Raw genomic sequence first — 12258 nt, 5'->3', positions numbered from 1 at the left:
CCATGGACACACCGCAGATTGCGAACGCTGTCAGACCCAAGTTTCCGTCGTATTTATCAATCGTTCAATCCTCCAATCACCTTTCTCCGCCCATAAACGCAATTTACGAACGTCCTGAATGGCAGAGCCTACATACAAGCGCAGTTGAATGAAGTTAACTGATGACAGCATTAAAAAGAATCAAACGTTTAGCGATCATGAAATAATACCATACATGATCAGATGTCAACAAGCAGGGAGATAATGAAGATCAGTAGTTCTACTCAAACTACTTGTGCACGTAGGCTATGGGAGATTGGTCAAATCTAGCAAGTAGGAAAGTTTAAGTGAATGACGTGAAAGTGAAAGTAAGACATTCGAAAGGCCAACGAAAGTTGAGGTGGCTTTTGGTAGTACAAATACTTTCACCACAAAAACTGGTGCTCTAAATAGCGATTCTGTTGTCTTTGAAAGGTTCTCTTATTGACGATTGAACTGCAATTTGGATTAACACCTGCTTATACAAAGTGGAAGTATTTAGGCGCAGAATAGGCGGCGCTTTCAGGAGCAGTCTTTGTACATACCGCGAATACATAACTAGGCTCTTTACTCTTCCCCTCCCATCTTTTACACTAAACTCCCACTTTCCCCTGATCCTCCCATGAATGCATATGCATGACATGACAAACGCAATCTGCCACTTTCAGCTCCCGCGACAGGCAGTTTGAGCGCTTTTACATCATTGCGCCTGTTTGTACATACCGCGCAATGATTTTACACGCACATTGCGAAACAAATACGCCTGAAATGGGCGCAAAAGTGTTAGTACATCTGGCCCTGTGTGTGTGTGTGTGTGTGTGTATGCAGGTGGACGGTGTGTGTGTGTGTGTGTGTGTGTGTGTATGCAGACGGACACTGTGTGTGTGTGTGTGTGTGTGTGTGTATGCAGACGGACACTGTGTGTGTGTGTGTGTGTGTGTGTGTGCAGGCGGACACTGTGTGTGTGTGTGTGTGTGTGTGTGTGTGTGACTCTATGTGTATGTACATGTGTGTGTGCAGGTGGCCACTGTGTATGTGTGTGTGTGTCTTTGGGATGGAGACATTGAACTTTTTGGGGCATAAACCCAGGCTATAAAACACAAAGAGAGCAGATAGCTAACAACTCGTTCATGAAAATAGTTTGTATGTTTGACTTTGTTTGCCAAAGCAAATTTGATACATTGGAAAACAGGTATAATAGAAAGAGAGCAGATAAACAAACGGGGTTGGCAAATTTGAGGAAAAAGTCGGTAAAGGGCTATTTCACACAATTTGAGGGTGCTGAATTCAAATATTTTGTTTACCAAGCTCAATTTTGAGTTTTAAGCTGGCTAATTAGCATAATTAGCATAATTCACATACTTTTTGGTTTTGCCGTCAGATATCATAGGAATTGCAAAAAATAAGGCATTAATATACTCTTTTTGTATCAGATATGTTGTAGGACAGGACAGGAATTACCCCAATGATCCTCAAGTATGAAAATAAGCTAAAATTAAAATATACATTGAAATAATAGCTAAAATTCAGTATGATGTTTAGAAACAAAATAGATTCCTTGATAATAAATTGATAGAATAGTAGGTGACAGTTCATTTTTCAGTAGAAAGTCCTTTGTCACTAACTATTATGAACAGTCTTTAGGGCAAGTCAAGTCAAGTCGGCTTTAAGGTCAATTTCTTTACATGCACTGGTCATACAAAGAATTGAAATCTCGTTTCTTACTTTCCCATGCAGACATAGACATACTTTAAATACAGACATAGACATACTTTAGACATAGACATAGCCATAGACAATAAAAAATAAAAATATACAGACATACCACATACAGACATTAAAGTGTGAGACTGAAATATAGAACATATATCAAAAAAATAGAGGTAGTTGTGTTGTATATTTACATAGTCCTAGCGTAACCTTCTGACAGAGTAGTAGTAGCAGCATTGTGGCAGAGTGATAAATAACATTGATAACATTTGCATGAAGTTTAAACTTGTGCTTGTGTGTACTGTATATTTACATTGATATGCAGTCATTTCAAGTATATCAGGCTTGATATGAAGCAGCAACACGCTAGGCCTGCCAGTCACAGTGCAGTTCCACAGGGCGGTGTTGGGGGTAGGGTAGACAGGATCCTAGGGTCCTAGATTCTTGGCTGGCTGGTGGGTAGGGGGGCTGTCAGTGATGGGACAGTGGGTAGAGGTTCAGCATCCTGATTGCTTGGTGGATGAAGCTACTTTGCAAGTGGTGGTGGCGGGAGCCGGAGGCAGGAGGCTGAACAGTTCGTGTGTGCAGGGTGGGTTGTGTCCTTGACAATCATTAGTGCTTTGCGGGTGAGGCGGGTGCTGTAAATGTCCTGTAGAGAGGATCAGTCAGTCTTTACAGAGGATTTACACTGTATTTTTTTTTTACTGTAAAGGCGACTGTGCTTGCCTAAACATCTCACTGGTGCTCTTTCCTATCATTCAAATTCGAGCCATGCAGACCCGGCGCCAGACACAAATTCACGGACGGGCATTGTTTTGGGGGGCACAAAATAAATAAATCTAATCATGTAACATCTTAATTATCTTCCAAATGAACATTTAATGATTTCATGCAGTCTTCACGTATAACAGATTTTATTTGGTATTGAAACAGGTAAGTCATGGACAACTAGCCTACCATTGCGCAGAACGGTTTACAGAAAATAAAAAGAGGAGCGCCTCTTGAAACGCATCATCTTAAAAACAGCATAAATCATCGTAGGCCTATGGTAGCCTATAACATTAAGCTCAATTACATCCCAAATCAACTTTGAATTCATAGCCTACACGTCTAACAGTCTAACAAAACACATTTCGTATTGAAACAGATAAAGCATGGACAACTATTGCGCAGAGCATAGGCCTATACAGCAGCGAAAGAGATCAGCGAAAGAGAGAGATATCATGGACAACATTGCGATTCAAAATAAAGAGGGAGAATAATGTAGGCCTTAATTATTAAGCATCTTAATAAAGAGTATGAACGTCACATTGTTATTACATGTTGGGTGTTTTGAGGGTGTTTTACTGTCTCTCAACCTCGGTTCTAATAGCGTAATAGGCTATTACAAGCTCACCATTAGTAGAGCGACAGGCGACGATTTGCTGCAGAGTGAAATCTTCTCAAAAGGCTGTCCTTCCACTCCTCTCTGAATTTCTTTGTTAAGTCCTTTTCAAATGCCAACTTAATTCAATTGGCCTTTCGTCGATGAAGCATGCTGAGACGATGATCTGTAAGAATGTTCTTTAGTGTGGAAAAAGTTCTCACAGAGTGTAGTGCTTGCACCAAAAGTCAAAGCGTGTTTCAGCGCTGTCATCACGCTCGGCATTGCTTCGAGAGGTTTGTGAAATTGTTTTAGAACTTTTTTCATTGTCCATTTACCCCCGTCAGGTGGGGGCGAGACCTTCATTTGCTCATTTAAGAACCGACGAGCCACTGCATTTTCTGACTCCACAATGACAGTATTAGAAAGGTCCAGTAAAGGTTTCACTTTGGACCCATCCAAAAAAGTAGAATCCTCTGGGTCGAGAGATTTGAGCGCATGCAGTTGCGTTCCCCGAAACGCTCCTTCATTTCCCCACAAACTGCATCAATACAACTGAAATACAATCTGCGCAGCTCAGTTTCGTTGTTGGGATCTTCGTGTATAATTCTTTCTTCAACTACATACATAGCAAGGGATGTGTTTAGTGTGCGCTGTCTTTTTGGTGCGGGCTCCTCTGTTGCATCCTTGCAGCACTGGAAAAGTGCCATGAATTCTGTCTCTGAGCGCAAATTTTCAATGCATGTACATGCTGAATTTACAAGTTGCACACCTGTAAACAGGTCCATGTCCTCTGACTGTAGCATCATGTTAGGGGGGGCGAGATATGACAAGATTTTGTGCGCCATCTCAGCGATAAATCTGAAACTTGGTTCAGACATGGCCTCCAGTAAACCTGTTGCTTCAACTCGCACGTCTTTGGGATAGGCTGTGGTGCGGTTGACTTCGCTCAAAAGGGTGACAAGGTCATCAAATGATCTTAAAATAACGGAGACCGTGCCAAGATGACCAGTCCAGCGTTGATCTAAGAGTCGCTTCAGAGTCTGTCCCTTATAGAGAAGGGAGACTGTAGGTTTTCTGCAGAATTTGTAGAGCATGTTGCACATTGAGAAAAAATCCAAAAAGGCTTGCTCAGTTGCCAAAGCATGAATGATCACCAAATGAAGCTGATGATTGAAACAATGGACATATGGTATATCTCTGTGCAGTTTCTGTTGCCTCCGTGTTTCCCCGACATCAGGGAGGCGCCGTCATACACCTGACTGATGATTTTTCCTGGACTCAATCCTGCTTTTGTTAATTCGCCGATAATCGTGTCAGTCAGTGTAGCTGCATCCCCCTTGTCAGTCGTGGAAATTGTAAGAAGACGCTCAGTTGGCTCGTACAGTTCATTGACAAAACGTACAATTATGGAAATATTCTCTGTTCCTGTAGGGTCTCGAGTTCCATCCACTTTTATAGTGTAAAACGACTCGCCAACCTCTTTCACAATCTGCTCTGTGACCATAGTACTCATAATGTCTATTATGTTATTCTGAATGTCATGGCTAGTGTATCTAGTGTTGTGTGGAATGGATTGTGCTATTCTGGCCAAGGCAGGAGGATCTTTCCTTAATGTGTATTCAAACAAGGACAAGAATAGACCACAGCCATCACCAGACATACTATCAAAACCATCACTGTCCCCTCTAAAAGGTAGGTGGTTTACGGCAAGGAACTCAATTGCATCAATGATAGCAGGCAGGTAGTATCTATTACGTTGCAACTGTTCTGTATTTACCAACGTTGATATTTCTGTATCTGTCTGAACACGTCTCTCCATATCTCTCCACATAGCTTCACAGAGCTGGTGTTCTTTTGATGATGCATGTTTGTTGAGTCCTTTCCCAGTCTCGACTGCATGCTTCCAATCATAAAATCCACTTAGCGTAAATGTCGAGTCTGTAGTAGAGGAGGGTGCTCTGAACTTTCTGCATGGGTAGCAGAATGCAGCGTCTGCCTGGATGGAGTATTCCAGCCAGCTTCTGCTACCATACCAGGCGCTATTGAAAGTTCTTTTTTTGCCTGAGAACAGGCGTGCAGGAAAAGGTTTTAGGATAACCTGGTTAGGTTTCTCAATGCCGAGATCCTCTGGTTGGGCCGCATGTGATGAAGACCCTTGCTTTGGGTTACAGTGTTGGCTAGCACTAGCAGCACTGATGTGGTGGGTAATGGTAGCTTCGGGAGTGACTGGGCCTACCTCTTGTTCTTTAGAACTAACGCAGCCTGTGCTTTCGCCGTCTTTGTCTCTAATTTCTTCCACCAACCTTGGTGGTCGTTGCAAGTTAAGAAAACGCCTTATATCCATAACCGTATTGTTTCCAGATCTTTGTTTACATTAAGCTTCCATTAAGCTCAACCAAATTCCCGCTATCTGACACATAGCACAATTTCCGTTCTAACCGGATCAGTTTTGACAGACCAATCAAATCCATTGACAATTATTTTAATACAGTTAAGAAAAACACCCTTTTCATTTTTATTCATGATTTATGTACGATATATTTTGTATTGGGGTAGCCTAAGGATAAATAATGAAAGATAAAACAAAAAGTGGTTAGTGTGAAGTGGGATTGGTGACAGGCTCGTCAGTCGTCAGTTCAAAAAAAAAAAAAAGGCTCGTCCGTCCAGGGCGGGCACAACTGACTCTGGGGGCGGCCCCGGCCCCCTAAAGCCCGCCCATAACGCCGGGACTGCAGCCATGCAGAAAAATGGAAGAGTGTGCATGTTTGATGAGTGCTGAAGAGTGCTATGGAGGTTGCATTATTTGCAAAGAAATAGACAAGATATCCTTTATAGTGCAACAAAAAGAAACATTCTCCAGTGCATCATTACGAGGGCAGCCGTGGCCTACTGGTTAGCACTTCGGACCTGTAACCGGAGGGTTGCCGGTTCAAACCCCGACCACACGGCTGAAGTGCCCTTGAGCAAGGCACCTAACCCTTCACTGCTCCCTGAGCGCTGCTGTTGATGCAGGCAGCTCACTGCGCTGGGATTAGTGTGTGCTTCACCTCACTGTGTGTTCACTGTGTGCTGGGTGTTTTTCACTAATTCACGGATTGGGATAAATGCAGAGACCAAATTTCCCTCACGGGATCAAAAGAGTATATATACTTATACTGCATATGATGCTGAAAGGGAAGTGGACCTAGGACAAATCCTCAGCTGTGAACTGATTAATGTCCCTGTACTGTAGCTATTGCAGATAGCGATGGTTATTTGTGAAGTGGAAATAAGTCTATCCTCACTTAAGTGCTGTCTAGCAATGTGGAATGTCCAGTAGTGATCACTGGTCAAAAAAACTGGTCATTCAACACTGGTAATAGATGCTCAAGATCTAGTTATGTCTTTAGGGTGTACTTTGGAGTGGGTAAGACTGTTTTTAGTGGCAGGCTAACACATACTGATGACTTGCGCTAGCCTAGCACCTGCGAACCCTGCAATTAGATGGACTGGATGAAACGTGTTGAAAACGGTATCCACTGATAAATATCACACTTGCTTACTTGGAAATGAGGTCCTATGTCCAAAATCCTGAACCACCCCTTTAATGCTCAAACATGTATTTAGAGAACACTTTTATTTGGTTTTAGTGATTACTTTTGAAATCAACCCAATTTAGGGAAAAATAAGCAAAAATTATCACTATTTTTTGTTAAAATGCTGATTATGCGGCTTAGAACTCAGAATTGAGCTTGGTAAACAAAAAATTCAGAATCAGCACCCTCAAATTATGTAAGAAAGGTGGTTTACCAACTTTTCCTCAAATTTGCCGTCAGAAGTTGTCTTCTGTGAAGCTGCTCTTCCTCTATAGCAGGGATGTCAAAGTCAAATACATTAGAGGGCCAAAAAAACAAATTTGCTACAAGCCGAGGGCCGGACTGGTTCAATGTTTATTAAAACATATTAAAATGACTGCCGCGTAACCTATTGAACCAAGGCGTGTACTGTATTTTATTTAATGATTAAATGAATAATGACTGTGACTGAAGTGCGGGCAAAGTTTGCACAGAAATGTACGATTTTTCCCATCCTCACCGACCTTGTCATAAAACTTGTTTAAATGATCAAATGATGCCTCCTTGCTGCTTTGTCGTCTACACCTTTCTCAAACTTCTTTGACCTGAGGCCCAGTCAAGGCATACTTTGGGGTCATAGGGCCCACCTACATGAACCCACCCCTCCTCCCACCCCCATCAATTTATCATAATGATATCACAATTATTATTATTTTTATACTATATTGCTATACATGCACTTCAAAACAGTCAATGTTTAAAGTGCTAAGATTGTTCACAAAAAAGTGTGAAAACATGCACATCAGAGTACTGCTTTACTAATGTAAAATATAATTAGGCCTACAATAGTTTCATTGTTTTTTGCATTGTTGCATGACGCGCCATGAAAATACTTCTCAAAACAACAGCAGTTATATGGGTGCCGTTGTTTTGGGATGCTTCCCTCATGCAAGTATCATACACTGATAGAATATTTATATGCTATTTAATTACATTTAATTTGAATGCCTGAATGTAAGGATTCAGGAAACCCAATACCAGCTTTTGTGAATGGTAAATGGCGGATCAGATCATGCGTAAATCACTGATCTGGAGATCTTTAACTATCCTTAACTAAGACTAATTAATAGCTTTTGGCTGACTTTAATACTTAATGCTAAACAGTGTTTTATATAGTCTGTGCTCTGTTTTTTATGGAAGTTGCATAAATCCACGTCATTCTATTAAATGTCGTTTCATAATTAAATAGCCTTCCAATAGATTGAAGCTTAGCTTTGCTACCAACGTGCACACGCATGCATTGAATAAACACTCATACCACGACTTACCAAATTAACAAGTATTTCCTACTAATTGCAGAAATATTTTTTTCTTTTTCTGTCCACAGCTCCTTGATCAATTGTGCAGCAAATTATCAGACGATGGCCCGGGAATAATTTCACTCTGCAGACCATTGTCCACATTGCGGACCGCGGCCCATAGTTTGACAAATGGTGACCTGCATGCTGCCATATTAAGGCCTTTTTACGGTGTGTTTTAGCCGGGTTTTCGCGTAAAAGGCTGTAGAAATCTGGCACCCTATTCAACGAAGTAAAACTGAAAGAGTGTGCCGTTCACAGACACCAGAATGAACGAGTTCACAGTAGCGTTCATCAGGCAGTAATACGATACGTTCAGTTCCGCGTTAGCTCAAAATATGAATCGAGTTCATGAACTTTCGCTCAATGAACGCGTTCAGGTACAACACTGGGGGGTAGCTGAAAGTTGACATCTGCCCTGACTGAATACTGATGAATAATGAAGCCGGGGGGCAACTTGCGGCGCCGGTGAGTTCGCGGGCTACCCGTTGCATTGTGGGAAATGGAGTATTGGTGCGTGCAAAAACAGCAGCCGGCGGTGGGCTCTTGGGCGGTTCTAATACTAATCAAATATCATCCCGGGGCCATAGATAATTCATTAAGCGGACGGATCCGTATACATTCATATAGGCAGCCTATAGTATGAACTATCGTTATTGGGAAATAGCAATTTTCAGAAAATCACAGAATGGTGGCACTCCAAAAATCTTTTTTTCTTGCTTTCATTCCATTTAGCAACAGGGGTCAACAAACAACACACAAGGATGGTCTTCGTCAGTGTGTGTTTGTTGACCCCTGTTGCTAAATGGAATAAAAGCAAGAAAAAAAGATTTTTGGAGTGCGACCATTCTGTGATTTTCTGTGAGTTCCCTGGATCACGCACCCACAAGAAAACAAACAAGAGAAGAAACGGGAGAGCGCGGTGTTTGCAAAGAAAATGACTCTTATCTTAAACGGAGGATAGTGATATATCAGTGTGTGTGTGTGTGTGCGTGTGTGTTTCTGTGTGAGGATATGTAAAAATGTAGGTTTAATGTAAGTCACTCACTGTCCCTCAGTTGGTGACAGGCAAGGATGTACTGGGCAGCTATGATACAGCTGGATTTGTCTTCACCCAAAATAAAAGGTAATTTGCTTTGGATTGGTAGAGTCATAAAATCAGGATATTTTACTTAAAATATTTGGAAGTAGATTTCACACAGATTTCTCTCTCTCTCAGACTCGAACCCGCGAACAGCAGCACCTCAGATCGGGAGTCGAGCGTGCTGACAGTTGAGCTAAAAGCCCAGGCTACAGGCTCTCATGCCAGCAGCACTCTTGAGGCGTCGGGGAGTGAGGTTTACCAACGTTCCACAAGCACAGCTAAGCTAGCTGCCATCTGTTACACTCCCACAGGAGCTAATACTACTGAGCTTCCCCCCATAATACTACTGAGCCATATAGGTGTTTATACTACTGAGCTTCCCCCCATAATACTACTGAGCTTCCCCCCATAATACTACTGAGCCATAGGGGTTAATACTACTGAGCTTCCCCCCATAGGGGTTAATACTACTGAGCCATAGGGGTTAAGGGGTTAATACTACTGAGCCATAGGGGTTAATACTACTGAACCATAGGGGTTAATACTTCTGAGCCATAGGGGTTAAAAATACTGAGCTTCCCCCCATAATACTACTGAGCCATAGGGGTTAATACTACTGAGCCATAGGGGTTAATACTACTGAACCATAGGGGTTAATACTACTGAGCCATAGGGGTTAAGGGGTTAATACTACTGAGCCATAGGGGTTAATACTACTGAACCATAGGGGTTAATACTACTGAGCCATAGGGGTGAATACTACTGAGCTTCCTCCCGTAGGGGTTCAGTGAGATGGAATGCCCATGTCACTTTTAAAAAGGAGTGAAATGTTTATTCTTCAGATTAACTGTTAAGGAGTGAAATGTTTATTCTTCAGAATAACTGTTAAGGAGGGAAATGTTTATTCTTCAGATTAACTGTTAAGGAGTGAAATATTTAGCCTTCAGAATAACTGTTAAGGAGTAAAATGTTTAGTCTTCAGATTAACTGTTAAGGAGTGAAATGTTTAGCCTTCAGATTAACTGTTTAGGAGTCAAATGTTTAGCTTTCAGATTACGGTAACTGTTTAGGAGTGAAATGTTTAGCCTTCAGATTAACTGTTAAGGAGTGAAATGTTTAGCCTTCAGATTAACTGTTTAGGAGTCAAATGTTTAGCTTTCAGATTACGGTCACTGTTTAGGAGTGAAATGTTTAGCCTTCAGATTAACTGTTAAGGAGTGAAATGTTTAGCCTTCAGATTAACTGTTTAGGAGTCAAATGTTTAGCTTTCAGATTACGGTAACTGTTTAGGAGTGAAATGTTTAGCCTTCAGATTAACTGTTTAGGAGTGAAATTTTTAGTCTTCAGATTAACTGTTTAGAAGTGAAATGGTTAGCCTTCAGATTAACTGTTAAGGAATGAAATGTTTAGTCTTCAGATTAACTGTTCTCTGGTGTTTAGCTCTCTGTCACCACCTAGTGTGTGAAATGATCAGTGACAGATCTACTCAGACAGATCTGCAGTGACAGATCTAAACATTAACACTAATAAACACATGTACAAAGCAAATACTCAAAGTATACACACACACACTCATACACACACACAAACATCAAGCAATTAACACACACCCAGCGTAAACACACACACACACAAAATAATTGACACACACTCAGTGTAAACACACACATGCACCGAGCAATTAACACACTCAGAGTACACACATAAAACACATACACACAGAGACACAAAAACAGACAGACACACACACACACACACAGACAGGCAGACAAACAAACAACCACAGACACACACATACATACACACACACACACACTGTGCTCTATCCTAAACAAGACAGCATTTCTTACCTGAAAGAGAAGGTGCTTTTTAGTTCACACACCCTGTCTCCATGTGACAACACTAGCGCACTCACACACACACACACACACACACACACCCTGTCTCCATGTGACAACACAAGTGCACTCAAACACACACACACCCTGTCTCCATGTGACAACACAAGTGCACTCACACATTACACACACACACACGCTGTCTCCATGTGACAACACAAGTGCACTCACACATTACACACACACACACGCTGTCTCCATGTGACAACAAGGGTTTTCTTTTCAATGTAATTTCTGCAAAGTGAATTGTGTGGTGTTTGCTCCGGGCCAGCAGGGGGCAGGGTCGGGTGATGGGGCTTAGCCGCGTGAAGTGGGAATAGACCTCTGAAGTTCGCCTACAAAAAAGCAGCCATCTTTGACATCCGGTATCTGGCGATTTTTCCTATGGGAAAATAACATGGGGATTTTGAATTATCGCATCTTTTAAACTCTCGCGGGGATGAAAAAGTCTGAAATGCAGACGTTTTGCTGAACACACTTTTGTCCTCTACCTTCGAGTGGATACTGTGATCTCCGGGTGCGTGAAGGGCGGCACACTTAGATTTTTATGCACCCCAGAGCTAACATGCAATGCAACTTGCCATAGGTAGTTAGCTTCAATTAACAACCGGATCTCCTTATATGGGCAAAGATGGCCGTTTTGGTTCTTTTTTGTAGGCGAACTTCAGAGATCTATTGTTCTCATTACTGCAGAGAGCTTGAACCTGACACGCTGTCTTGTTTCTCTCCTGTGTTACAGGTGGGTACATGCACAAAAACACCTCAGAGCTCAGGATTTAGCCATACTGAAATGTGTTTGGGATATGAGTGGATTTAGCCATACTGAAATGTGTTTGGGATATGAGTGGATTTAGCCATGCTGAAATGTGTTTGGGATATGAGTGGATTTAGCCATGCTGAAATGTGTTTGGGATATGAGTGGATTTAGCCATGCTGAAATGTGTTTGGGATATGAGTGGATTTAGCCATGCTGAAATGTGTTTGGGATATGAGTGGATTTAGCCATGCTGAAATGTGTTTGGGATATGAGTGGATTTAGCCATGCTGAAATGTGTTTGGGATATGAGTGGATTTAGCCATGCTGAAATGTGTTTGGGATATGAGTGGATTTTAGCCATGCTGAAATGTGTTTGGGATATGAGTGGATTTAGCCATGCTGAAATGTGTTTGGGATATGAGTGGATTTAGCCATGCTGAAATGTGTTTGGGATATGAGTGGATTTAGCCATGCTGAAATGTGTTTGGGATATGAGTGGACTAGGATTTAGCC

Source organism: Alosa alosa, chromosome 24, assembly GCF_017589495.1.
Source record: "Alosa alosa isolate M-15738 ecotype Scorff River chromosome 24, AALO_Geno_1.1, whole genome shotgun sequence".
Taxonomy (NCBI): Eukaryota; Metazoa; Chordata; class Actinopteri; order Clupeiformes; family Clupeidae; genus Alosa; species Alosa alosa.
Note: the sequence above shows the minus strand (reverse complement) of the source record.